The sequence below is a fragment of the Scyliorhinus canicula genome, chromosome 8 (genome assembly GCF_902713615.1).
Source record: "Scyliorhinus canicula chromosome 8, sScyCan1.1, whole genome shotgun sequence".
NCBI classification, from domain to species: domain Eukaryota; kingdom Metazoa; phylum Chordata; class Chondrichthyes; order Carcharhiniformes; family Scyliorhinidae; genus Scyliorhinus; species Scyliorhinus canicula.
In genome coordinates, this window is record NC_052153.1 from 142,096,110 (window position 1) to 142,121,446 (window position 25,337).

General features: G+C 44.0%; 1 pseudogene; it reads right to left on the minus strand.

Annotated features, from left to right (window-relative positions):
• Window positions 1–24,205: 24,205 nt before the first annotated feature.
• Window positions 24,206–24,996, minus strand: LOC119969925 (annotated as a pseudogene).
• Window positions 24,997–25,337: the final 341 nt, after the last annotated feature.

The window sequence follows — 25,337 nt, forward strand, 5'->3', positions numbered from 1 at the left end:
GCACTCAGCATCAGGATCCGTTGGGCTGTCGGGGTCAGAATCTGGCATCCCTTAGTCTTGCACGGACGCTTCTGCGCCGTGGCTGGGATCGCTGGCTGCTGGGCAGTGGAACAGATCTGAAAAGGGCTGTGTAGTGGCCAAGCTTGCCACACTGTAGACACCGTCATGATTTTGCTGGACATTGCCGCTTTAAATGGGCGGAGCCACAATTCGGACACGTCATGATGCCAGTACCAGCGCGTTCCGTGCGCCATCGCGCATGCGCAGTGCGGTCGAATGATGTACACACCTGTGCAGTCTGGTCGTCGGTCTCGCCATCCCCTCAGTTGTGGCGCACATGCGCAGGGGCCCGGGAAAAGCGCGCGAAATGGCCACTCTCGTCGATACTTAGGCCCTGCATTTGTGCGGTAGCCTGCATCCGTTCCGCCTCGTGGGAGGCCAGCTTTGTAGTCTCTGCCGCTCTGATGTAGGATTACTGATTGTTAGCATGTTCGTGGAGAACGCACGTTTCGATGGCAATGGTGAGGGTGAGCTACTTGACTTTCAGGAGCTGCTGGCGAAGGGAATCGGAGTGGACCCCGAAAACGATCTGATCCCGGATCATGGAATCAGTTGTCGAGTCATAGTTACATGACTGCGCGAGGATGCAGAGATGGGTCAAAAAGGACTGAAAAGGTTCATCCTTACCCTCAAGCCTCTGCTGGAAAGCGTACCGTTCAAAGTTCTCATTCACCTCAATGTCGCAGTGGCTGTCGAACTTCAGCAGGACTGTTTTAAATTTCGTCTTGTCTTCGCCCTCAGAGAATGTAAGGGAGTTGAAGATGTGAATGATGTGATCCCCGGCTGTGGAGAGGAATAGTGTGATCTTCCTGATATCCAATGCGGCCTCGAGGTCGGTGGACTCTAGATAGAGTTGGAACTTTTGTTTGAAGATCTTCCAATTTGCACCAAGATTGCCGGCGATGTGGAGCTGCGGAGGAGGGCGGACATTTTCCATGTCACCGGATGGCAGTTTGCTCGTCAACGCTGATTCACTCAAGGTAGGTCCATCAAATTTCAGCATCACTCACTGATACCATGATGTGTTGGGCAGGCTGGGTCGATGTGCGCTGCACTTGATGCAGTGTAGCGAGAGACAGACCTCCAACACTTGATGAGATGCAACACGATTTTATTTAACGTCTTAACTATTATACATGTTCAACTGTGGGTTGGCACTATGCTGACTTGACTGGAGACCTAGTACTTGCCTGACCAGACTTATTGGCTATCACATGGTGTTTGTTCTAGTTGTTGCTCATGAGCTCTGACTGTCTCAGAGGCTGGGTCCAGAGAGAGCGGGAAACCTGGTGCCCTCTGGCTTTATAGTGATAGTGTCCTGTCTGGTGATTGGCTGCTCTGATCTGTGTGCTTACTGGTCATTCTGTGTGTCAATCACTGCCTGTCTGCACTCCATTATATACAAAGATGTATATTATGACAGGGGCAAAACCCACCCAAACACGGGGAGAATGTGCAAACTCCACACGGACAGTGACCCAGAGTTGGGATCGATCCTGGGACCTCGGTGCCGTGAGGCAGCAGGGCTAACGCACTGCGCCATCGTGCTGCCTCCTCTCTTCCATTTAACAAGTGCAAGGAGTTCATAAAGTTCGACACCACCAGCAGTTATCTGATTACCTTCGCTGCTTTATTCCCTTTGCCCATCAAGACAAACTTCTTCCTGTCCCCCTTCTACTCAAGTTCCAAACACTATTTCATCTATTGCTGTCATACCCTCTCCAAATTCATCTTGTATGCAAGACTATACCTCATACTTTCTCAACCCCACCGCCAGTGGACCCAATCTTCCTGCCAGATCACATTGTAAATGGTTCCATCTTCTTAGGTACTGTCCCCTCAGTTACCCTTGCAAAGAGTATTTACTTGGGTGAAATATCGTAAAATGTGCTGACTCCCTTGGAAGTACATCCCAGTATACTTCACTGCTTAAATGGATACAGGGGAAATACCAGTGGAATGATGTATTATAAATTAAAAGAGGTCAATTGTGAAATTATATTTTTACAAGAATATCCAAGCATATTAATTTTGAAAACATGAAACAGGAAATGTTCTGATGGTGCTGCACAACTAAAATGTGAACTTCTCTTTTCTCTTGTGTCTTCTCAGATACTTCCAGACTGCTGAGGATTTCCAACATTTTTTGTTTTTAACCCAAGTGCCTTTCTGATATAAAAATACAAGTATCAGGTTATGTGACAGCCCTGGTGCAGCATAAAATGTCTTGCCAAATTAAATGTGTGTTTACCAGAATTCAAGTGCAATTTTTATTCAAAATAATGATGAGATTTTTAGGAAAAACAGATGAACAATTTGACAATCTGTGGAAAAACGTTTATTGCTGTAAAAATTGCTCTTAAAATGCTTGCCTAAGAGCGAATGATGAAATCAGAATGGCACAGCACAGGAGGTGATTTAATCTATTTTGCTGGTTCAAACTGCCGACTTACCTTATTTTCCAGTTTCCTTTATATATTGTCAAAATGCCTCATGATTTTGAATACCTCCACTAAATCTCTTTAATCTTCTATGTTCAATGGTGAATGGTGAATGTTGAACAATCCTTTTATGAAGGGTAAATCGTGTTTGACTAATTTGCTCTAGTTTTTAGAAGTTCTTTGTGCCGTGGGCAGCACGGGGGCACAATGGTTAGCACTACTGTCTCACAGCACCAGAGACCCGGGTTCAATTCCAGCTTTGGGTCACTGTACGTGTGGAGTTTGTGCATTCTCCCCGTGCCTGCGTGGGTTTCCTCCGGGTGTTCCGATTTTCTCTTATAGTCTAACTATCTGTGCATTCAGTTGATTGGCCATGCTAAATTGTCCCTGAGTATCCAAGGATGTGCAGGTTAGGTTATGAGGATAAGGCGGGATTGACGGGTTAGTGGACATGGATACAGTGCTCTTTCAAAAGTACGGTGCAGTCTTGATGGGGCGAATGGCCTCCTTCTGCACTGTCAGGATTCTGTGATATAACAAGTCAAGTGGATAATGGGCATCCTGGAGATGTAGTACAACTGGATTTCCAGAAGGCATTTGATAAGGTGCCACACAAAAGGTTAATACACAAGGTAAGACCACATGAGATTAGGCTAAATTATTAGCTTGGATAGAACACTGGCTAAACGACAGAAGGCAGAGAGTCGGGATAAATCGTTCTTTTTCTGTTTGGCAAGTGGAAACTCCTGGGGTGCAACAGAGTTCGGTCCTTGAGCCTCAACTATTTAAAAAATATATCAATGACCTGGATTCAGGGATAGATGGTACTAGAGCCACATTTTCACATGACACTAAAATAGGTGGGATAGTATAAGTTGCAATGAGGAAATAAGATTTACAAATGGTTACAGATAGGTTAGGTGAGTGTAACGTGGATAAATGTGAGGTTATTCATTTTGGTTGGAAAAATAGAAAGGCAACTTATTATCTAAATGGAGAGTCACTGACAATGACGATGGCCTACACCAGAGGGGTGAGGATCCATTGCCCCTTCGCCCAGTGAGTAGTTCATGTCAGACAAAATGAATCTTTCTTCGAATCGACCACATGTCCATTGTCTCGCAGGATCTCCATTTAATGATGTTGGGTCATCCGGAGCTCTCCCCCCCCCCCCCCCCCCCCCCCCCCCCAGCTATCACGCCAACTTCCTCAGGGGCAGAACACACACCTCAGGGAGCGACATTAGTACACAGGCTTCTGGGGCACAATTTGGTGAGCACTGCAAAGCTGCTGATGCACATTAGGTGGAGGCAGGATCATCGGAGTGAAACAGCAGTCGAAGGTCTGCTGGATCCCAGGATTCAGCTGAGTCCCAGCCAGATGCCAAGCATCTGAACAAGGTTCTCCCAGAGCTGATGCTAATGATAGGGCACAGCCCTAACATTCAGGAAGGGGTGTCAGCAACACTCTAGTGAATACAAGGCCAATTGGAGACATCCCAAAGGCTGCAGGTGCAGGAGAAAGTGCTGACAATGTGTGGCTCCAAGGCCAATACTGCTAAGATGGAGGCTGCAGTGGAAAACCTGGAACATGACATCTGTGTGTTGAGTGGTGATATCCAAGACATGGCTAACGGCTCAGTGGTTGAGGAAATGGGGGTGGGGAATTTTGGGGGTGAGCTGGGGGATTGTGCAAGAGGAAGGGAAATGGGGGAGGGGAGAAGGAGTGAATTGGAGGAGCTTGAGGGGAGGGAGGCAAATGGAGCGGAGGGAGGATTGGGATAAGGGATGGAAATGGGGGAGGTGGGGATTGGGGAGGAAGGAGAGAAATGGAAGGGGGGGGCATTGAGCTGATGGACACACAGCCTCATCCAAAGAGAATCTGGAGATGGTGAGGGCCACCCTGATCTTCCTCGCATGTTGGACCCTTGCCACTGCATGTCCTCCATCCTCTGTCTTCTCTGCAGGCTTGTCCACCATCCCCTTCTGGACTGCCTCCTCAAACAAGGCTGCATGTCCATCCTCCTCCTCCTGCTCCTCCTCCTCCAGCATGTCACCCCGCTGCTGTGCAAGATTGTGGGTGGCACAGAAGACACGCAAACACAGGGAGAATGTGCAAACTCCACATGGACAGTGACCCAGAGCCAGGATCAAATCTGGGACCTCGGCACCATGAGGCAGTAGTGCTAACCACTGCGCCATCGTACTGCCCCCAACTTTTTGAACTTGATCCACAGTTTAAACTGACAGCGCAATGAGGGAGTGCCAACTGCTAATCTTTTCACAAGAGGGCAGACTTCTATTTTTTGAAGTGAGGCAAATGCACAGAATTTCTTAGTCACTCGTGGCTCTTTGTAGTTAGATGGATTGAACTCATTGAAGAGGCAATAAACTTTGCTCTGTATACATGTGTACCGAGTTCAGCTGCTTTATATGTTTGAATCTTAACATAAAGTGCTGATAACACTTCAGTGGAAAACGAAGAGAATGCCAAATTCGATTCCCTGTAATCCAATGTAAAGTCGTTCGCACTGTAATGTTTTTCTGAGAGAAGTGAAGCCTGGAGTAGAAAGAGGAGAAGAATCAACATTCACTTGAGAATGGAGAATCTATCAAGGGAATCAGTCACTATGGGTTGTTCCATTGGTTATTGGAATATACATCAGGGTTAGAAGCTCACATTTATCAATCCTTGAGTGCGTATTGGGGTATCTATTGAGGAGGAAGAAAACACTCGTCAGCAATTTAATAGATTTTTCCCAGTTGTCCTGTTTGAGTGGAAAGCAAAGGATCCTTGAGAGCTGCAATAAATTAAAATTTAGTCAATTAAACTCCCAGCCAGCTTGTAATAAGATAGCCGTAACAAATTGTACAATTCAAGCAAATTAAAGGGAATCAATGCTGTGACATGTGAAGGAAAAAAAGAGATTGGACAAACCAAACAGTAGAACATCCATTGAGTTATATGTCATTTTTATCCTTGGGTTCATCATTAGAAGAAGTAGGCAGCATTATTTACTCTAGATTGCCTACTGAGAGGAAATCATCAGCTAGTATTCTTCAAGGGATTGAGATTTGAAAGACTAGTCAGAGAAACTAATATAGATAAAAACAAAAAAGGAGAGTGTTCTTTCTTACACGTCAAAGTATTGATTCTCTTTAATTTGATTAAGTTGTACAATTTGCTACGGTCATTTTATTACAAGTAACGAGACACTTTACTGTCCAGATTTTCATTTAATGTTTTCTGATTGCGGTTTTTTAAAGGTCACCTGATATCCAATCAAACATGACAGGCAATAGCTGTGCAACTGCACTCCTGTAATGAGATGTTAAAATCAATTTTCTGTCAATTCTCGACTGGCTACCCCTAAAATCAATTCCCGACTGGTGAGCGATCTCAGATTGTCAGTCAGGCATTTGCAACTCACCGGGCAGATGTTAATGAGACCTCGCCAGGCGTCTCGCTGCAACTGAGCACAAATCTGACGATCCACCCAGGTTCTGCAACATACCAAAATCTGTGCTTGTTTTATTTTTAGTCCTGCAGCTACAATGTAGAGGAGTCCTACTTCAAATGAGGTTCCTTCTCACAAAAGAAAATGATTTTAAAATGAAAAAAAAAATCTGTCCTTCTTTTGGCTTGACCTGCTGCAGTCCCATTAAAAAGCACTGGTCAAGCTCTTCCATAACAGGAGCCAATGGATACATTGGCTGTGGCTCACGATTCATCCTTGCATATGACAATAACAGGCAGAGGCCACCAATTTAAATAATTCCTAGCAGGAGCATATTGACTCCACATTTCCAGATCTGCTTTATAAATTGACACTGGTAAGACTGTGACAGTTAACGAGTAGGACTTTTTTCAAAACTAAAATAATTTAGCTCTCTGTTAAGTAACATAAACCAGTTGGCAGGCAAACAAATATCAGTCCCAAGACCTCACTGACAGTAGGGTGAAATTTTTCTTTTAACAAAAATTGAACAAACATCTATTTTCTTCATAACTAATAATTATATCATCTGATATACTTCCACGCTACATTGACAGTAGAATATTTCTAAATACCCCAAAGAATGCCCTGAAACAGGAGTTAGCTGAGATTATTCATGAAGGCCATCCTTCTCAACCTTACACCTCACCTGAGGTGTGGTAATCCCCAGGTTAAATTACACCAGTCAGCTCTCCCCCCAAAAGGAGAAAGCAGCCTAGGGTCATCTGGGACTTTGGTGATTTTACCTGTAACTTAAGGCTGTGATTTTCCCTGAATTGGCCAGAGGGCAGGGTTGTCACCCAATCAAGGGCAGTGAGTGGATTCTCGAAGCGAGGGCCAGTAGGACACCCAGCAGTACAGGGTGCTCTTTCAAGGTAAGTGAGAGAGAGGGCACCCTGTGATCTAGGTGTCCGCTCTACAACGATTTAAAATAAAGAACCTTTTATCAGCCAACACAGTAGAAAGGGAATTCCTTCACAAGGGTGCCCTGTAGCTGCAGCTGAAGCCAGGCAGGAAGGGAAAGCTTCTAAGCCTGTTTGGAGCATTGGATCTCCAAGTGGCGACACTGTTCTCCAATGTGTCCAGGGATTTTCCAGTCAACTTCCAACAACAGATTTAACACAGTCAATTGGCTACTTGATGCTTATGGATGGGTAATCCCTGCCATACCACCTCCAGAAAAATGGACAAGGGATGAGATGAGGCGGGGAACTGGCACACCATCCAGCGGCACAAAATTCCACACAAGCTTGCCTCTTTGCCCACCTTATGAGGGCCCAAATTCAGGCCAAAATTTTTTCCCACAAAAAATTCTGATCAATAATCAAGGAAATGGATAATTGGGACAAATTCATTTGAGAATCAAATGCAGAGAATCAACAGAATCCCTACAGTGCAAAAGGACGCTATTCGGCCCATCAACCATCCACCAACCCTTGAAAAGAGCGCCTGGCCTAGGCCCACACCCTCACCCTATCTCCGTTAGCCCATCTAATCTTTGGACACTAAGGGCAATTAGCATGGCCAATCCACTTAACCTGAACATCTTTGGACTGTGGAAGGAAACTGGAGACACGGGTAGAAAGTGCAAACTCCACACAGACAGTCACTCAAGGCTAGAATTAAACCCGGATCCATGGCACTGTGAGGCAGCAGTGTTAACCACAGTGCCACCTAACGTCCCATTCATTTGATCCCACAATTCAAGCATGTTAAAGAATAGAAGGCATAACAGATGTAACTGGTGTAACTGGCATCAGAGGGTGCATTTGTAGCATTGAATTATTTGCTTTTCTTTCCTTTCAGCTTTTGTTATTTTCAGGAAAAGCAATCAATTTAACATGAATGCCTTACGAAGAATATTTACGGCAAACCATTTGCCTTACTAACATCTTGGGGCCCGTGCCACAGTTGGGAGGCTGAACCACAGGCATTTCGAGCAACAGCCTGAGATAATGTCCCAAAAACACCATCACTATTCCTGGGTATATCCTGTCTCACTGGCAGACAGATCCAGCAGAGGTGGGGCAGCATGGTGGTATACAGTCAGGGGGGAGGTGCTCAGGGGGGAGTCCACAATGTTAAAGCTGGACCCCTTGAAGTCAAACATGGGCAAGAAAACCTCCTGATGATTACCATGTACTGTCTGCCCTCAGCTGAGGAATCAGTACTCCTCTATACTGTTGCTCATTATGCTCTCCTTAATTTGCTCTGTTTTAATTATGCTAGCTCAAGAGTCGGCAGGTATCCTTTCGATACCGCCACAAGGTTCAAAACCGAATACTGATCAAAGACTCGATACACCAGTTAATAAGTTTGAAATCAATGCACATTTATTTACACACACAGTCAATTATACTCATGTACAAACTCTACTCACTAAACTACAACTACTACTAAAAGCCTATACTTAGCTTTGGGTGCCCACTCAGTCAGAGGAACAATGGCCGTTGTCCGGTTCTGAGGCTGCTGGCATCAAATTGGTATAGAATAGTAGCTAGGAGCGCCTATCTTGTAGCGTGCATTGACCTTAGACTTACTTGGCTGGTGCTTGGCAGGTCTCTCGTCGCTGAGAGCCAAGGCCAAGATGAAGGTGAAGAAGAAGAGGAAGAGAGCGATCAGTCTTGGGGACTCCTCTTTATACCCCAAAGGGGCTTCGCGCCCTTTTGGGCGGTCCTTGCACTTGGCCCCAATTAATTGGACCATGTCCCAATCATTTGTATTGATTTTCTCCCATAAAGGGGTGGTAGCTTGATCACTGGGCGGGTCCTAGGTGACCGTTGGCCTGCCTTTGTTTTAGTCTCCACTGGCACCGGGGAGTCTGCTCTGGTACCGATTGCTTAAATGTTTCTCTTTTGTCCCTGGAGATAGCTCATTACTATGCTAATGGCTTGTAGTATCGGTTTTGTCTGGGAGCTGCAAACTCCAATCCACAGGTAAACCTTGCACCTGCATGTTTTCTTAGCATTGTCCAATTTTCCCGTTACTCTTTGCAAGTGTCCATTTTGAAATCGGGATGTGGCCACCACAGGTGGCTACAATACTGAATACCATTTTGAAGAAGCACTGAGGCTGGCAAGGGTACAAAATGTACTCTGGGTGAAGGACCTAAATGTCGATCACAAAGAGTGGCTTGGTAGTACCACCACATACCAAGATGACCAGGTCGAATAGGGCATCACTGCTAGACTGGGACTGTGGCAGATAGTGAGGGTATCAAAAGAGGAAAAACATACTTGTCCTCATCCTCACCAACCTGCCTGCTGCAGTTGCATCTGTCCATGATAATATTGATAGGAGTGACCACCGCACAGTCCTTCTGAAGATGAAGTCCCATCTTCACATTGAGGTTACAATCCATTGTGTTGTGTGGAATTACCACCATGCTAAATGGGATAGACTTCAAAACTGGCGAAGATACAACACAGGACTACTTGTGCGCCAAACAGCATAAGCAGCAAGTAATAGACCGAGTTTAGCAATCCCAACATCAATAGATCAAATCTAAGCTCTGCAGTCCTGCCACACCCAGTCATGAATAGTGGTGGACAATTAAATACCTCAATGAAAGAGGAGGACCAACAAATATCCCCCTCAATGGTGGAGGAGAAATACCTGGATAACATCCATCTTTGCGATGACAGGTGACAAGTAACATTCACACCACATAAGTGCCAGGCAATGACCATCTCCAACAAGAGAGGATCTAACCATCACCCCTTGACATTCAATACCATTGTCATCAATGAATCGCCCACAATAAATACCCTGGGGGTTACCATTGATCAGAAACTGACTGGACTAGCCATATTAACGCTGTGGATACCAGAGCAGGTCAAATGCTAGGAACCTGCGGTGAGTAACTCACATCCTGCCCCCAAAGCCTGTCCAACATATACAAGGTACAAGTCAGGAGTGAAATGGAATCCTCTCTACTTGCCTAGATGAGTGCAGCTCCAACCACACTCAATAAGCTTGACACTATCCAGGACAATGCAGCCCGCTTGATTGCTACTCTTTCCACAAACCTTCCATCACTCTGTCACTGACAAATAGCGGTAGCCATGTACAGCATCTCCAAGATGCACTGCAGGAACTTGCTAAGGTTCCTTAGGCAGCACCTTCCAAACCCATGACCACTACAATCTAGAAGGACAAGAGCAGCAGATACCTGGGAACACCACCACCTGGAGGTTCACCTCCAAGTCACTCGTCTTCCTGACTTAGAAATACATAGCCGTTCCTTCATTGTTGCTAGGTCAAAATCCTGGAATTCCGTCCTGAACACCTCTGTGGGTGCACCTACAGCTCAGGAACTGCAGTGGTTTAAGAAGGCAGATCACCATCACCTTCTGAAGGGCAGCTCGTGATGGGCAGCTGATCTAGAGTGCGTCGCCCATATAGCATAAATTAATTTTAAGAAATCTGATTTTGATGCCTGGATCACTAGCGAAACATAGAAAATAGGAGTCGGAGTAGGCCATTTGGCCTTTCAAGCCTGTTCCGACATTCATTATGATCATCCAACTCAAAAGCCTGTTCCTTTCCTTCACCCGAATGGCCTCTTTCTGCACTGTATGTTCTACATTCTAAACTGTTATAGAGATGTTCACCTGTTATGTTCAAAATAAACACCTGTGCACAAAAGTTCCAAACTGCCTCGGTGTTCTTTCAGAATGGTGTGAGGGATGGGCTGGACTTGCTGCAGAGTGCAGACGGTTGGGAGTAGGGGGTTGTTGCTGTTCCCACCCATGCTCTCTTTGAATGTTTGCCATTGCTTATATCCAGTGTCATCCCTTTAGAGAACAGGCCATCCTAGTCTGGGTATTATGAAATGAGAAAGGAATAATTGGAAATCTAGTTGTGCGAGGCCCTTTAACCTCCATCAAGATGGAGAGTGACACAGTTGATTCTGAGATGAGGATCCTGAAGCCCAATAAAGGAAATTATGATGGTATGAAGTGTAAGTCAATTGGTCCAGGAAATCATCCTGTATATATTCCAGGAATTCCTCCTCTACAGTATTGTTAAAAATTTAATTTGTCCAATATATATATGCAGAATAAAATCACCAATAATAATTACTGTTGTTCCTTTATTGCATGTGTCTCTAATACCCTGTTTAGTGCCATTCTGAACATCACCACTACAGTTTGGGGGTCTATATACAACCCCTACTAACGTTTTTTGCCCATCAGTATTTCTCAGTTTTGAGGGCAGCATGGTAGCATTGTGGATAGCACAATTGCTTCACAGCTCCAGGGTCCCAGGTTCGATTCAGGCTTGTGTCACTGTCTGTGCGGAGTCTGCACATCCTCCCCGTGTGTGTGTGGGTTTCCTCCGGGTGCTCCGGTTTCCTCCCACAGTCCAAAGATGTGCAGGTTAGGTGGATTGGCCATGCTAAATTGCCCTTAGTGTCCAAAATTGCCCGCCCTTAGTGTTGGGTGGGGTTACTGGGTTATTGGGATAGGGTGGAGGTGTTGACCTTGGGTACGGTGCTCTTTCCAAGAGCCGTTGCAGACTCGATGGGCCACATGGCCTCCTTCTGCACTGTAAATTCTATGATTCTATGATATACTCTTACAGATTCTACATTGTCAGAGCTATTCCTCCGTATTGTGTTCATTTCCTCTTTAAAAAGCAATCCAAGTCCACCACTTTTCCTTTTTGTCTGTCTTTCCTAAATACGCCTGGATATTCAGTTCCCATCCCTGATCACTCTGCAGCCATGTCTCCATAATTCTGATTCTATCAATCCATTTACATCTATTTGCGCGATAAATTCATCCATTTTATTGCCAATGTTCCGTGGGTTAAGTTACACCGCCTTAAGGCTTGTCTTTTTAACATTACTTGTCCCTTTCCCACTATTGTTCACTGTGCCCCTGTTTGAATCTGGCCCTTGATTTCTCTGCTTATCACTTTTCTCATTCCCCTTTATGTCCTCTGTTCTTGATCTTGATCATCCCTCCTCTGTCCCTTCATAGGTTCCCATCCCCAGCCATTTTAGTTTAAACTTTCCCCAACCACAAGCAAATTATTATATATATTTAATCTTATTAATCTAAGCTACAGTTATAGTTATTGAAGAATGAACAAACACATAGTTCATTTATAATCGTTCCTCAATAAACAGTATTTGCTTTATTTGAAGACTTCGAGTGTTACTGAACATCAAGCATACGACCATTCTGGCAGTAAACAAATGAGTAACAAGATATTACTAAACATAATATAACATGGTACCAGGCCTTGGCTTCGCAAAAACTAACTAATTAGATTAGAAAATTCAAGAAAAGAACAAATTCATAAATTCTTGGTAGTGTGGATGAGCAGAGGGATCTCGGTGTCCATGTACATAGATCCCTGAAAGTTGCCACCCAGGTTGATAGGGTTGTGAAGAAGGCCTATGGTGTGTTGGCCTTTATTGGTAGAGGGATTGAGTTCCGGAGCCATGAGGTCATGATGCAGCTGTACCAAACTCTGGTACGGCCGCATTTGGAGTATTGCGTACAGTTCTGGTCGCCTCATTATAGGAAGGACGTGGAAGCTTTGGAACGGGTGCAGAGGAGATTTACCAGGATGTTGCCTGGTATGGAGGGAAAATCTTATGAGGAAAGGCTGATGGACTTGAGGTTGTTTTCGTTAGAGAGAAGAAGGTTAAGAGGTGACTTAATAGAGGCATACAAAATGATCAGAGGGTTAGATAGGGTGGACAGCGAGAGCCTTCTCCCGCGGATGGAGGTGGCTAGCACGAGGGGACATAGCCTTAAATTGAGGGGTAATAGATATAGGACAGAGGTCAGAGGTGGGTTTTTTACGCAAAGAGTGGTGAGGCCGTGGAATGCCCTACCTGCAACAGTAGTGAACTCGCCAACATTGAGGGCATTTAAAAATTTATTGGATAAGCATATGGATGATAAGGGCATAGTGTAGGTTAGATGGCCTTTAGTTTTTTTTTTCCCATGTCGGTGCAACATCGAGGGCCGAAGGGCCTGTACTGCACTGTATCGTTCTATGTTCTATGTTCTATAACAGATGTTCAACTGGGGAAGCTTCGCAGCAATCAGATCCTTCGCAGAAAAACCACCTTGATGGACCACGCACAAGCTCCACTTCAACTCCAGACAACCGGTAATCTTAATCCCAATTGGAAATTGTTCAAGCAACAGTTTCAGATTTACTTAGAGACTACTGATTTAACCACCGCAACTGATGCCAGGAAGATTGCATTGTTTTATCAATGGCCGGACAGCGTGCAATTGAAATTTATAATTCATTTCTATACTCTGAAGGACAGTACAAAAGCAAATTCAACGTTATATTAAACAAATTTGATGGCCAGTGTAAAAGACGAATGAAATCTTTGAAAGATTCAGATTCAACAAACATTTTCAGAAAAATGGGGAATCATTTACCAGCTTTATCACTGATCTAAAATTACTAGCACAATAGAGAAATACAGCACAGAACAGGCCCTTCGGCTCACGATGTTGCACCGAACTTTTGTCCTAGGTTAATCATAGAATTTTGGACAATTTTTCAAGGCCAATCCACCCAACCTGCACATCTTTGGACTGTGGGAGGAAACTGGAGTACCCGGAGGAAACCCACGCACACACAGGGAGGATGTGCAGACTCCACACAGACAGTGACCCAAGTCGAAATCGAACTTGGGACCCTGGGGCTGTGAAGCAATTGTGCTATCCACAATGCTACCGTGCTGCCCTTAAGAAGTTAACCTACACACCATTATTCTACCCTAATCCATGTACCTATCCAATAGCCGCTTGAAGGTCCCTAACGTTTCTGACTCAACTACTTCCACAGGCAGTGCATTCCATGCCCCCACTACTCTCTGGGTAAAGAACCTACCTCTGACATCCCCTCTATATCTTCCACCATTTATCTTAAATTTATGTCCCCTTGTAATGGTGTGTTCCACCCGGGGAAAAAGTCTCTGACTGTCTACTCTATCTATTCCCCTAATCATCTTATAAACCTCTATCAAGTCGCCCCTCATCCTTCTCCGTTCTAATGAGAAAAGGCCTCAACTTTTCCTCGTATGACCTACTCTCCATTCCAGGCAACATCCTGGTAAATCTCCTTTGCACCTTTTCCAAAGCTTCCACATCCTTCCTAAAATGAGGCAACCAGAACTGCACACAGTACTCCAAATGTGGCCTGACCAAGGTTTTGTACAGCAAATCTTGTAACTATGCAGCATTTTAGCTGGTTTAGCAAAGTGGGCTAAACATTGGCTTGTAAAGCAGAACAAGGCCAGCAGCGTGGGTTCAATCCCAGTACCGGCATCCCCGAACAGGTGCCGGAATGTGGCGATGAGGGGCTTTTCACAGTAACTTCATTTAAGCCTACTTGTGACAATAACCGATTTTCATTTAATTTCATTCATTTCATTACATGACTCACAAATCCATGATCAAATTGTGTATGGAATAAGTGATGAGAGTTTAAGAGAGAAATTATTAAGACAGCAAGGTCTTATATTAAAAATCGCTACAGAAAAATGTTTAGCTCATGAAAAAAGTAGAAACCAGTACAATGAATATTATAACCGTGAAAAAGGCCCAAAAATCCACCATGAGGTTGAGTGTGTTAAAATGGCGCCACAATCGATGAAGAAGCACGCTGTGGATGGCAGCTACCTTGAGCACCCGCACTCGAATCCTGCACATGCGCACTTCATCAGAAAATGCGAGACGGGAGCTAACATGTCTCATGCGTCAGAGAGACAACGTCATGACGTGTTATTGATGTGGAACCGCCCACTTAAAATGGAAATGTCCAGCTAAAGGCAAACAATGTTTAAAGTGTGGAAAACTCAATCACTATGCATCACAATGCAGATCTTCAGTACAATTTCAAACTCCAAAAAAACCCCACACAAACATCAACGTTCAAAGAGTGGATTCAGCGGAGAAGAAAGCCAAAGAGGATTATTCATCAGAAGAAGACAACTTACCCATCAAAGGTACATTTTTTGTGGGAATCATTGAAAGATGTGAGGAACCTAAAGCTACAACAAGCAATCCTCATCCAGTTAAAACAATCAACTCCAGCAATGAATGGAATTCTGTAGTTCAAGTTAACAATTATCCCGTAATGTTGAAGCTTGACACAGGAGCTTCAGCCAATCTACTGACAACTTTGGATCTCAATAAGATTCTAGGAGACCATGAGATGCTTCCAGCTGCATGTAGACTGAAGGACTACAATGGTAATTAAATCGCTTCAATGGGATCATGCCATCTGAAAGTCACCAACAAAAGAGTTAAGAAGACACTGCGATTTGAGATCATTACAAATAAAAAATCTGCATTGTTCAGCGCTCAAGCTTGCAAAGACTTGCAACTAATTCAAAGAATATGCGCGACAACTCAAGACGCACCAAATATGGATGAAGAAATCCAGCAAATCCTACAACAGTACCCTGATGTTTTCAGAGGCAAGGGCACATTACCGTTCCAGTATAAAATTTTACTCAGGAAGGATGCCAAGCCAGTTATTTATCCACCTAGGAGAATTCCTGCCCCTTTGCAAGGAAGGTTAAAACTAGAACTTGACTGACTTCAATCACAAGATATTACATCTCGAGTCACACAACCGGCTGACTGGGTCAGCTCATTGGTTTATGTTTAAAAAAAAAGTCTGGAAATCTGCAAATCTGCATAGGTCCGAAAGATTTAAATAAAAATATTTGTAGAGAACACTATCCCATCCCAAAGTGCGAAGAAATCACAAGTGAGATGGCGAATGCTCCCATCTTTCAAAAGCTGGACGCTTCACAGGGATTTTGGCAAATGCAACTTGACGACTCGAGCAGATTACTATGTATTTTCAACACTCCCTTTGGATGCTTTTGCTTCAACCGTATGCCGTTGATATCATGTCAGCATCTGAGATATTCCACAGGATCATGGGATAAATGACAGAAGGAATTTAAGGTGTGAGGGTGTACATTGACGACATCATAATTTGGTCCACGAACAAGGAAGAACACATCAAACGTTTAAGAAAGTATTTGAGAGAATCAACAAGTTCGGATTAAAATTGAATCAGACGGAGTGCACATTTGCACAATCCTCATTGAAGTTCCTGGGCGATACCATATCCTAACTCAAGGTGTCAAACCTGATGATACAGATAGCAGCAAGTCAAAATATGAAAACACCAGGAGATACAAAAGTTGTTCTGAGGTGCCTGAGTTTTGCCAATTTTTTGGGCAGGTTTATATCAAACCTGTCATCAAGAACAACTGCATTAAGAAATCTGATCAGAAAATCAACCATTTTTGAATGGACACAAAGTCATCACAACAAATGGGCAGATTTAAAACAACAACACCGATACTCACTTTCTTCGACCCGAAAAGAGCAACTAAAATATCACTGATGCAAGTCAGGATGGAATAGGCGCAGTTCTCTGACAGCAAGATGAACACTCTAACTGGATTCCTGTAGCATATGCTTCAAGAGCTATGACTGCAACAGAGTGCAGATATGCACAGATAGAAAAGGAATGTCTCAGAGTATTGACAGGAATACTTAAATTCCATGCTTACGGACTTCCAACCTTCAGTGTGGAGATGGATCATAGGCAGTTGATCCTCCTCATCATTGAGAAAAATTTAAACGGCGTGACATCCAGACTCCAGCGTATCACGATGAAATTACAAAAGTATAATTTCAAATTAATATATACACCTGGGAATGAGTTTATCATTGCAGGCACTCTATCACGTTCCATTGCAACAGAGAGCACACCAATGGAATTCATCAGAGACATAGAGGCTCAAGCTCAACTCTGCATGGAGAATCTTCCAGCATTTGATGGAAAATCTGGAGTTAATACAGCAAGAAACAAAGAAAGATGCAACTCTTCAGAGGGTAATGCACCATCTACAACATGGCTGGCCTAAAGGGCGTTGTCCTGAATACCGCAATATTCAAACAGATTTAACAATAGTTAATGGTCTATTGTTAAGACAAGATCAAATTGTTATCCCGCAAAGTCTTTGTTCCGAAATCCTACAGAAATTCACGAGGGACACTTCGGTATCGAAAAATGTAAGAGGAGAGCAATACAAGCAGTATACTGGCCAGAGATCAACAGGGATATCACTGATATGGTCATAACATGCGAAACCTGTCAAAGACACCAACCTGCACAATGCGAGGAAACACTTCAACAACTTGAACTCATCACATCACCATGGACAAAAGTAGGGATTGACCTCTTCCAAGCACTGGTTGTGACTACGTTCTCATCATGGATTACTATTCAAACTACCCGGAGGTTATGAAACTTCGAGATCTAACAATGTCTTCAGTCATCAAGGCATGTAAAGAAACATTCTCGCGACATGGAATTCCGGAAACAGTCATGTCGGAAAATGGTCCGTGTTTTGCAAGTTGGGAATGGTCCGAATTTTCAAACAACTACAATTTTTGGCCTGTGACATCCAGCCCACACAACCCACAATCCAATGGAAAGGTAGAAAACGTTGTTCACATTATTAAAAAACTTATAAGTAAAGTGAATGATTCAAAATCTGACATACATTTAGCTTTATTATTATACAGAGCAACTCCATTAGTTTCAGGGATTTCACCAGCATAAATGTTATTCAATAGAGATCAGATTTCAAAATCCGGATCATCCACCTATTCTAAAGAAAATCAATGAACAACATTCAAAACAAAGATTATACTATGACCAACACGCAATTCAATTCGACCCACTGACAAAAGACGACATTGTCAGAATTGAGAATCCAGAGGGAGGATGGTCAGCTCCAGCGACTATCATTAGGCAAGCAGCTCCACGATCCTACATCGTCAAATCTGCCGATGGAGCAATTTCTCAATACAACAAACAAGCTTTACTGAAATTTAAACTTCAACCACCAATTTTTCGAACTTTAAGTTTCAAAGAATCACTTTTTCAAGAAAATCTACTTCATACCAAGAAACCAAATGACATGCACAAAACTATCAAAATTTCAGACTCACCACTTTGACAATTGAGAAAATCAACAAGAAGGTGACAAAAACCTAACAGACTTAACTTATAAATTCTGGGCTTATAAATGTCGTTCTACTGAGAATAGTCATTATTACCATTATGTTTGTACAGATATACATATCATTCTTTATGATTATAACTTTCTTTATAGTATAGAAAAAGTGTTAAAAAAGGGGGATGTAGTGATCTGCATATCTGAAGATATGTATATTTGACATCTATAAGTAAGTGCTGGATAACCACTAGATGGCAGCACCAGATATATGTATATAAGGTACACTCAGAGAGTTCCCACCTCTTCGTATCAGGAGTGATTAGTGAACAGAGTTAGAGATATAGCTTAGTGTGCAGGTGTAGTTAATTATATATAGATTTAATCCTATTAATCTAATCTACAGTTATAGTTATTGAACAGTTTTGCCCTCGACACGAGTTTGATTGCATTTTTTGTTTCTAACAGCATGTGAGGTGTTGTCAAGAGAGCAGTTGATAGCAACCTGTAGCAGCCTGTTAGGAAAAAGAGAAGGTCATTCAGCCTGTCAAGCCTGCTCCGCCATTCAATACAATTATGGATGATCGGACACTTCAATGTCTTTTAGACACACTGGCCGGGATTCTCCCCTACCCGGCGGGGCGCGGGGGTCCCAGTGTGTTGGAGTGGCGTGAACCACTTCGGCGTCGGGCCGCCCCAAAGGTGCAGAAGTCTCCGCACCTTGAGGGGCCAAGCCCTCACATTGAGGGGCTAGGCCCGCGCCGGAGTGGTTCCCACTCCGCCGGCTGGCGTGAACGGCCTTTGGCGCCACGCCAGCCAGGGCCGAAAGGACTTTGCCTGCCGGCGTAAGTCCACGCATGCGCCGGAGCGTCAGCGGCTGCTGATATCATACCGGCGCATGCGTAGGGGAGGGGGTCTCTTCCGCCTCTCCCTGTGTTTACATGGGTTTCACACCCACAACCCAAAGATGTGCAGGGTAGATGGATTGGCCACGCTAAATTGCCCCATAATTGGAAAAAAATAAATGAGTACTCTAAATTTATTTTTAAAAAGATTGTGTGCTCTTCCCATCTTGCTAATATTTGGGCTTTTTCTCTGAGCTATGTTGACCCGTTAACACCAAGGATTGATGAATTGGATAAATTGGGACCATAGACAGATTCCAGAACATCTTAGAATCTCCCCTGGCTTCATAATCTGCATTGTTTTGTGATTCAGCTAAATGTTTTGCATCTCCCTGAGCTTACATTGGCCAGTTCTGTGATCATTTCAGTAGGCATCATGCTTGGATAGTCATAACTTGTCATTCAGGTAAATCTTGCAGAAGTGATGTTTGCCCTCCTGGATTAGCTCATTGTTTTCTTGATGCTGAGAAGAGGCCGGGCTAAGGACGTCCAGAGCAGTGCAGCATATGATATCCCTGATGGTCATCAAGCCACCCTTAATGCTGTGACTGTCTATTGGCTCTTTACACAGACAAACTCTTGAGTTTCGTCATGACTGCCTGTTTGAGCCTTGATAAACTTCTGGACATTCAAGCCCCTGGGGTATCTAGGGGGATAGATTTTGATTTTTGACTTTGAAATGACAAGATGGTGGTCACTCCAGCAGTCAGTAACATACATAACATTTGTTACACACACTTGCTGTATATCCCTCTCCCTGTGATGGTATATCAATTAAATGCCAATGCATAGAATGGGGATGCATCCCAGATGTCTTGTTATGATTATGGAGGCTTAAAATATCTTCAGGGAGAGGAGATCAATGCTGTTATAGCTGCCAACCATGTTTTTGTTCCGATGAACCTTTCCCACACCCCGTGATCTGCACCAAATTAGGGCAGCATGGTAGCATTATAGTTAGCACAGTTGCTTCACAGCTCCAGGGTCCCAGGTTCGGTTCCCGGCTAGGTCACTGTCTGTGCGGAGTCTGCACATTCTCCCCGTGTCTGCGTGGGTTTCCTCCGGGTGCTCCGTTTTCCTACCACAGTCTAAAGATGTGCGGGTTAGGTGGATTGGCCATGCTAAATTGCCCTTAGTGTCCAAAAAGGTTAAGTGGGGATTACTGGATTGCGGGGATAGGGTAGGTTACGTAGTCTTGGGTAGGGTGCTCTCTGTAAGGGTCGGTGCAGACTCGATGGGCCAAATGGCCTCCTTCTGCGCTGTAAATTCTATGATCAAATCTTGCACTGATGTCACCAAGATTGACTAGCCTGTCCGATTTTGGCACAGTAGAATTCAAGGAGTAGAGGACATCATAGAATCTACTCCTGACTTCATTGGGATTGGTCATGGTAGGGGTGTATACAGAGATGAGAATTACTGCTTGCTACCATGCAGCGGGTGTTTAAGCATCATCAGACAAACATTAACACCCTTGACAAGGTAAATCAACTTACTGATAAGGTGGTCTTTGACAGCAAAGCTTACACCAGCTTCACATTGTTCTACTTTTCCACTGTCACTCCAAACGAATGTGTAACCTGCACCGATTTCCTTGAGCTGACATCCCTTCGATAGACAGGTCAACTGAGGATGGCGCTCTGGACATTGTACGTAGCTTTCTCTTAGGTCTGTCAGTTAATGTCCATATGGATGGTCATGTTCCATTTTCCAATGGTGACTGGTGTCACCTTTACTTTCTTTTTTGAGATTGACTTGCAACCGTGTTGATACAATCACTGCCAGCATTGGCAAACAATATTTAAGGCAACATTTTTTAGCCCCTTCCTCATTCTAGGGTGGTGAAAAATGAAGCTGTGTTTGTGACTAAAACTCAGTGGATGCATATCTGCTGCCATATCGTTCACCCAATGCCACAGATCTTGTGGCAGGTAGATGATAGAAAGATGAAGAACATGACTTGCACGTGAATTGGATTATAATGAGGGATACTTGTACATCATCAACCTCACTCTCACATCCTCACCTCACCTGCACAAAACGACAGCCAGGTCATCGCGTTCGGATCATGATCGCCGGGCGATAATGATTAAAGTCTAACTGTTGGACAATGAGGGCAGGAGGTCTCACTAGAGGATAATATAAGCAATCTGAAGCAACCAGAGGCAATGGCATCAATGATATCTACACCCATTCTTTATAACTGGCAGGTAGGGAACATGAGTTAGGCATAGCAACTCAACAGTACAAACTAATCTTGGAAGTTCCATTAAAGTGTCATGTTCAAAGAATCTATGGCAGCACTTATACCATCTCAGTTCCCCAATTCAAGTTGTTCCTGATTCATTAGCCACAGAAATTCCGTACGCTATTACAGTCTCTGGGGTAATCTTCCAATCATGGGAACTTAACCCAACATTTTGCAGATATGGGGAGTAACTCCTTCCATGTGTCCATCATCTCAACCATATGTATCAAAAACATTCTCACTGTTTCTACATGTATTTGATACGCCTGAATATTAGATTTTTATTTAGTCATGGAATCATTGAAGTTTATAGATTGAAAAAAAAGACCCAACTTGTCCATGCCGCCCAGTTTTTACCCCTAAGCTAGTCCCAATTGCCTGCATTTGGCCCATATCCCTCTCTACCCATCTTGTGTGAGCTTACTTGTGACAATAAAGATTATTAAATTATTAACTGTCTAAATGCTTTTTAAAAGACAAAATTGTTCCCATCTCTACTACTGCCTCGGACAACTCGTTCCAGACACTCACCACCCTACTTGTAAGAAAATTGCCTCTCTGGACCCTTTTGTATTTTTCCCCTCTCACCTTAAACCTATGCCCTCTAGTTTAGATGCCCCTATATTTGGGAACAGATGCTGACTATCTACCTTATAGAACAGTACAGCACAGAACAGGCCCTTCGGCCCTCGATGTTGTGCCGAGCAATGATCACCCTACTCAAACCCACGTATCCACCCCATACCCGTAACCCAACAACCCCCCCCCCCCCCTTAACCTTACTTTTTAGGACACTACGGGCAATTTAGCATGGCCAATCCACCTAACTCGCACATCTTTGGACTGTGGGAGTAAACCGGAGCACCCGGAGGAAACCCACGCACACACACGGGGAGGACGTGCAGACTCCACACAGACAGTGACCCAGCCGGGAATCGAACCTGGGATCCTGGAGCTGTGAAGCATTTATGCTAACCACCATGCTACCGTGCTGCCCCGAATTTATGTAATCACTGCCCGAATTTATCTATGCCCCTCATTATTTTGTAGAATCTATAAGATCACCCTCAGCCTCCTACGCTCCAAAGAAAAACATCTCAGTTCATCCAGCCTCTCCTTATAACTTAAACCATCAAGTTCCAGTAGCATCCCAGTAAATCTTTTCTGCACTCTTTCTAGTTTAATAATGTCCTTTCTATTTTAGGTTGACCAGAACTGTATTCAAAGTGTGGCCTTACTAACGTCTTGTACAACTTCAACAAGACGTCCCAACTCCTGTATTCAATATTCTGACCAATGAAACCAAGCATGCCGAATGCCTTCTTCACCACCTTGCCCACCTGCGACCCCACTTTCAAGGAAGTATGAACCTGTACTCCTAGAACTTCTTGTTCTATCACTCTCCCCAACATACTACCATTAACTGGGTAGGTCCTGCCCCGATTTGATCATCCAAATTGCATCACCTCACATTTATTTAAATTAAAATCCATCTCCATTCAATGGCGCACTGGCCCAATTGATCAAGATCCCGTTGCAATCCTAGATAACCTTCTTCACTGACCACTATGCTACCAATCTTGGTGTAATCTGCAAACTTAGTAACTACGCTTCCTAAGTTTTCATCCAAATCATTGATATAAATAACAAATAACAGTGGACCCAGCACTGATCCCTGAGGCACACCGCTAGTCACAGCCCTTCAGTTTGAAAAACAACTTTCTACAACCACCCTTTGTCTTCTGTCGTCAAGCCAGTTTTGTATTGGATGCCTCACCCTGGATCCGTGAGATTTAACCTTATACAAAAACCTACCATGTGGAACCTCATCAAAGACCTTGCTAAAGTCCGAGTAGACAATGTCGACTGCACTGCCCTCATCTACTTCTTGGTTACCTCTTCAAAAAACGGAGACCTTGAGATCCAAATCTGAAGGTGGCTCAGCTTAGAGTGTTTATTCCTCCACCCTCTGTGAAGCAAGTATATAGATAAATTCTTGATGTCGCGAGGAATTAAGGGCTATGGGGAGAATGCTGGGAGGTGGAGTTGAAATGCCCATCAGCCATGATTGAATGGCGGAGTGGACTCGATGGGCCGAATGGCCTTACTTCCACTCCTATGTCTTATGGTCTTATGGTCTTAATTGTATTCTCTCTCTTCTGTCCATCATACACAGACGTTTTCCCCAGTGAAAATTCTTCTAAATCATGAGCTACTTTCCTTGCATGGGTGCATTGGTTCTGCTGCTTGCGCAATTAAGATATGGTGACTGTGCAACTGGGGGCAGCAGGTGAAGCTGTGAATCATTTGAAAGCAGGTTTCCTACTTTAAGTGACTGGTGGTTGTTATTCTGACCAGTTTTTTTTTCCTTCAAGGTATCCCTTTTGATGTGAAATACAGGAAAACTTATTTAGCTGTTCATACAGAGATATTCACCCTTTTGGTTGTATTGCATAAAGGTATTGCAATACATTGATAAGGCGTACAGCTGCCATTACCCATAATGAGCAATCCTCAAGTTTATCAATCTTGGTACCACTTTGCTATTAACATCGCCTTCTCACATGGACCCTCCTGCCTGCCTGCCCGTGATTTGTAGTTTTCCCTCTTCTTCATCTACACTCAGGATTTCCAATGCTGTAACTCGAGCTTTCACTGCAATTCTGTGGTTACTGGATGCAGAGCAGCTCTTTATTTTGAAGGAAAGGCAATACAAAGTGGTGTGGTGGGTGGCATAAACATTTTGCCTTTTTGATACACACAAATTATGATGCTAATGTCATAGTCTCTTGAAGAATTTACCCTTTATGACTAGCAGCAGCCCTTATGACAGCCAGTGTGCATTGCCAAAGTCATTTTGAGTAAAGATGATGCTTGATGGTGTTTGTAGAAGTCCCTCTGTACAGGAGTGAGTCCTCGTGACACCCAAATGTTGAATGAGAAAGAGTATGATTGACAAAAACATGAGTGAAGGCTCAATGAATGGCAAACGTTGTATAATACCACCATAACCGTGTCTTAATATTTTATTTCGTGGGCAACAGCTGACTGGGACCTTTGGACAGACACGTGGGTGTGGGTCTTGGCCAGATGATCAGTCAATTCCTGGTATGGGGCCTTGGTAAACATAGTCTCTTTCCACAGATCCGGTAGTCAGATAACTGTCAGTCTTAGAGATGGCATCAAAAGTAGCTTTAGCAAAGTTGCCCTGTGTGGCCATGCAGCCTCTGGCTGAGGTGTAGCAATTGCCACTACCAACCATCTGTAGCAGTTTCTTGGGTACAGGAGCTGAGGCAATACCAATACCACAAGGTGCAGGGATTAGACGCATCAAGACTGAACCGTACGGTCAGTCACCTTGCATGGCTTTCCATTTTGTTACCCAGTAGCCCCTCCTTACAGGGATGATTGACAGCTTTGTCAGAATAATAGCTCCGCGAATGGCAGTGGCCACTTCCTTGGAGCACTTGACAGCCAATCCAACATGTCCATTATAGTCACCAATAGCAACAAAAGCCTTCAACCTTGTGCATTGAGAACCTCATCCTTTAAAGCCGATCCCAGGAAGAAGTCAGTGATTTCAGACTCCTTGATAGGAAGAGAGAAGAGATAAATTTCCTCCAGCGTTTTGATCTTCATATCCTTTCCCAAAGGCCCAAGTTTAGTTATTGGCATCCACTCCTTATCTTCAGCCTTTCCACCACAGGCATCATGGTCTCTGCCGCGTCCCCCCTACCTCGGCCTCGGCTCCACCCACGGGAACCGAAGCCACCATGGAAGCCTCCTCTACCAGCGTCGTCGTCCGCCATTTAGTTATGATTTTCAATCAGAAGAACCATGTCTTAATTTAGCCAGCCATGTGTTGCCTTTCTATATATAGGAACTTAAAAAAACAGGAGGTGGAGTAGGACATTCGGCCCCTCGAGCTTGTTCCGCCATTCAGTAAGATCCTGGCTGATCTTCTGCCTCAAAGCCATTTTCCCCCATTATCCTCATATCCTTTCATGCCTTTACTATGTCGAAATCTATCACTCTCTGACTTCAACATACTCAATTACTGAGAATACACAACCATCTAGGGAAGAAAATTCCAAAGATTTTCCTCACTTGGTCTTAAATGGCTTACCTCTTGTTCTGAGACTATGTGCCC